This window comes from Calidris pugnax, unplaced genomic scaffold, assembly GCF_001431845.1.
Source record: "Calidris pugnax isolate Ruff unplaced genomic scaffold, ASM143184v1 scaffold69, whole genome shotgun sequence".
Taxonomy (NCBI): Eukaryota; Metazoa; Chordata; class Aves; order Charadriiformes; family Scolopacidae; genus Calidris; species Calidris pugnax.
The window spans coordinates 1,152,838-1,157,125 of NW_015090859.1; positions in this window are offsets into that span (position 1 = coordinate 1,152,838).

Sequence of the window (4,288 nt, forward strand, 5' to 3'; positions counted from 1 at the left end):
TGATACCTTCACAAATAATGACAAGAAAGAAAAAGGGAATGGGAGAAGTAAGGACTAGTTAATAATCTCCAATCTTGTCTGTCATCTCTCTCTGTGAAATTTCAAAGTTCAGTTATAAGCCTCATACTCTTGCAGCCAAGGAAGTAAACAACATCAGCACGAACTTAAAGTGCTTTCAACATACCCCTCATGATCATTCAAGTAGACAGGGAAAAACAAAATAAAGATAATAAAGCCATCTAGAAAATACTTTGTCAGTTGAAATACCAAACACGTTTTTACAGAGTTGCAGCCTGACCTGAGCTAGATTCATCAAGTAATTAGCCACTATGAACTGCTCTTTTGGTTTACTTGGTTCCACACTGTTGGATTACTGGTCTGTGATAGTTTTTCTAAAAGGTCTGTGACCTTTTTCTAAGGACATCTTTGTCCCTATCTTAGGAACCCTTCCTGCTAATAATGTTAGAGCATTTTTTCCATATCACTTTTGACATATAATTTTGCTGTGTTTTTCACACCGAGGGCACTACCATATCATTTCTCTTTTCCTGCTGTTTCCAGCATTGGCACTTACAGCCCTGAGCCTTCTTTTCTGACGCAGCTGGAGGATGGCAGCTGAGTGCAAAAACCTTTCTGCAGAGATTTCCATGGGTTATGTTGATTCTCCAGGCGGCTGCAGTGGTATGCAGCAAGCTTTAGAGCTCCTTTTTATAGTTGCTCATATCGGTATGCTTTGACTCCTGGGGCCACAGTCATACTGAGAATAATCAAAATGCTGGCACTTCCCAGACTACACGTGGATTTGTAACTTGTCCTACCGGCTAATAACCTTCATAGACATGAAGCTGTGAAGCCTTCAGGGAATAGAGGAAAATATTTTTTGTGAATATATTTCTGTTCTTGCTATGCAGTCTGTTCTGAAGTTCAGTCACTGCTGTTGGAACAATTCACGTGAACAGGTTTAATCAAGCCTGCAGACTACAATTATGTAAGCATGACGCAATTTTCTGGGACAAAAATGTGGAGCAAGTTCAGCATTTCATTACTCATCAGGAATCTCAATCCATACATAGGTGAAGGTTGACTAAATTCGGTTGGTAGCTGGTTGTAACAGAAACCAAAGGCTGGTTGTGCCTTTGGATGCGATGGTGGCACTCCTTCAGCTTGGTAGCTGGATGAGTTGTTTGATCCTGGAGCACATTGTGCCTAGGTTAGAATATACACTTGCAGTGATTCATAATATATATATCTATGTGTGTGTGTGTGTGTTTACTTTTTATTGGATATTTCTATACTGCCAAATCTTAATCTAAACCATTTTCCCCAAGTATGGAGCAGCAGATTTTTTTCAGGTCGTGGGAAAGTAGCTCAAGCCGAATGGATGCAGGGGAAGAGCTCCAACAAAGCAGGGTATGTTGTGTGATGTGGTTTACTAAATACAGACACAAAAATGAGTGGCTGGATGACAAACCACACAAGCTATGGAAGCCACGTATGCTGTGGGAATTTCATCACTTACTTGGGATACTACAACACCGAGCAAGAATTACCTTTTTCTCTCTTATAAAAGCTGCTGCATGCACATTCTCTGAACAGGGGCTATTAACCATTTTGTGAGCAGTTAGGGGGTTTTTAAAACTTCTTGTGTGGACCTGGAAAAGCAGAGCTGCTAGCTTTGCTGGGAATGGTGTTACTCACTGGTATTTCTCAACAAACAGACTCACCTGTGCCATCTTAAAAATAGCTGCACTGTATCCACACACCTTCTATGTCCACGCACACCTTCTCCCTTTTTCAGTCCTATCGTGCTTTGCTTCCCCCTAACAATTTCTTTTCACTGACCTCATTGCAGCCAGTGAAAAGAACCTCGGGCAAGAAAACTGACACATTTATGATGCACAAAATTATAAAGATATTTCTTCCATTCTCAGTTGGGTAAAGAATCCTTATGGCCCCCACAGACAGCTGAGAAAATACTTTCAGGCACAAATATTATCGAAGGCTATGCTCCTTCCCCAGTTCTAGCCTAGAAGTAACAACAGGCTTGGGGGTGGTATGTGAGGAGCTGGGCCACGTTTCAGTGCTGTTGATACACCCAGCACACGGGGCGTAGTGCACAATTTCACAGCTCAGGGAAGCATAAAGCCATCCCAGACTAATTCCTGATAAGGCTGAAAATTTTGCCGGTATTGTTATTTGACAACTGCTCTGCAAACACAAGTAGGGAAGCCTTCCTTAGGAAAACACAGGGTATAAGACAAGCGGAGCTTTGAATATCTCAGCCTATGAAACACTTGTCTGCTGTCTTCATCTGCCTTTGCAGGGAACACATCTAAATGCCTACCCTTAAAGGGAAGTAACTATTTTAAGGACTTACCCTGGCAGCAGCGGGATGGGAATTTCTACCAAACATGCTCACAATGATGTAAAAAATACAGGGAAAATGTTCAGATGTAAACGGGGGGGGGGAGAAACTTACATAAGGTACATTCCTTCGTGCCAGGTGGTAGGTAGGTAGGAAGGCTGTGAGCTTCACTGATCTGAACGTCACCTAAGTCTGCCAGTGCCACCAACTCCTTGAGAAGTAAAGGACTGAAAGCAAATAGTATTTTTTTTCTGCTGATCGCTACATCAAGTACATACACTTTTCAGATTCAAGGGTTTATGCATTAGTTTCTTTTAATGTCTTTAAAAGCAGCATGATATAATCTGCCCAGAAGGGAGCAGCATTGATACCCGGTGAAGGACAACCAATGTACTATCCATTGCCAGACAGTACACTGCTTCATATTATCAGCCGCAATATGGGGATGCAGTTATTATTACAAATTAGCACTGAAATTTAGGAATTATTTCTATTAATTGATTAACATTCCAAGTAGCTTCCTTAACAGGAGTTATGTCAAGTTTCTTCATAGGAGCCTTTGTGTGAAACAGGCGTAAATCTGAGTGAACCACAAGGTTATTATGCTAGTATTAGGGCAACAGAAACCGTATCTAACATTTAAGGCTTGCTGACAGCAAAAATGCACCGTGGTATCCACAAAGCTACCCTTGATGCACTGCAGATGTACCCTTAATTATTCACAGAAACAATCTGCTGTTTGCAGGGAACGTTTGACGGACCCATTTTAAAAGGAACACACACCAAAGAGCCTGACCTTGTCAGGTGACGTATAACCCTGTTATCAAACAAGGCTTCAGGATTTGGGGGAGAAGGGGCTATTCTGCCTAACTGAGGCTTCCTTCTTCTCTTCCGCAGGACAGCATTGCCTCCTCCTATTCACAGCTCTGCCAAAGATTTTCTGTGCGACTTTGACCAAGTCACTGGGGCAGAGCTGTTCGCAGAGCGTGCCTCTGCCTACGCTGCGCCAAGGCAACGCTGGCGGGATGTCAAAGCACAGGCTTGGCACAGGCACCGGGTGCTGGCTCTCCCCGGGCTGGTTTGTAATCAGGTTCCAGTCCTGCCAGTACCCGAGCGCGCTCGTGACGCTGCACAGTAATTTGAGCGGGACCACCCTCCTGCAAGAGAAGTCCTACGCCTGCTGAAGCACACAATTTTCCCACCAAAAAAAAAAAAGAAATATTATAAATTATGTTTTGCTGAACAATCACGAACTTTTACAACCCTGTGACGGCAGTTAAACCAAGTACAGATCTCTGTATTTTTCCCCTGCTGTTGGAGCTGAACTTCTTCCACGTTTCTGTGTGGGTGATTGCCTTTGATCCCACAGAGAGGAGGTAGCTCGCTCGAGGAGTGTGCTGGGAGGGAACAACTGTTGATCTCCCTTATGAAATCCCATCTGTTGTCTTCAGCAACTCTTACTCGCTGGCTAAACAAGATAATGTTTCTCCGGCAGTAGCTGTAATTTTCCAAGCACTTTGCTGGGCGCAAAGTCAGAACTTGATTCAAAAAGGACAAGCAGGGGTATAATTTTGCTCTTTCCCTTCTGTTACGCAGCGTGGTACGAATTAGGCTGCTGGCAGTCAGGTAGGGCAGAGTCCATGCGGTTTTCAGGGATTGTTGGACACATCTGAAGACAAAGAGCCATGCGCTAATCTTAGAGGCGGGTTCTGGAAACGGGGAAGCCTTTTTTGGGTACCATTACTCCACGATTTTGACAACCTGCCATTTATTATTTAAATCATATTTAAATGATCGTTGGTTTAAGGTGGAAACTAAGTCGGCAGAAGCTGAAGTTGGTAATACTTCAATGTTACAAAGCATCGACTTTAATGAATTATTTGGAGAAGTTAAAGGGAAGAGCGTGAGAATTTTGGGGGGGGG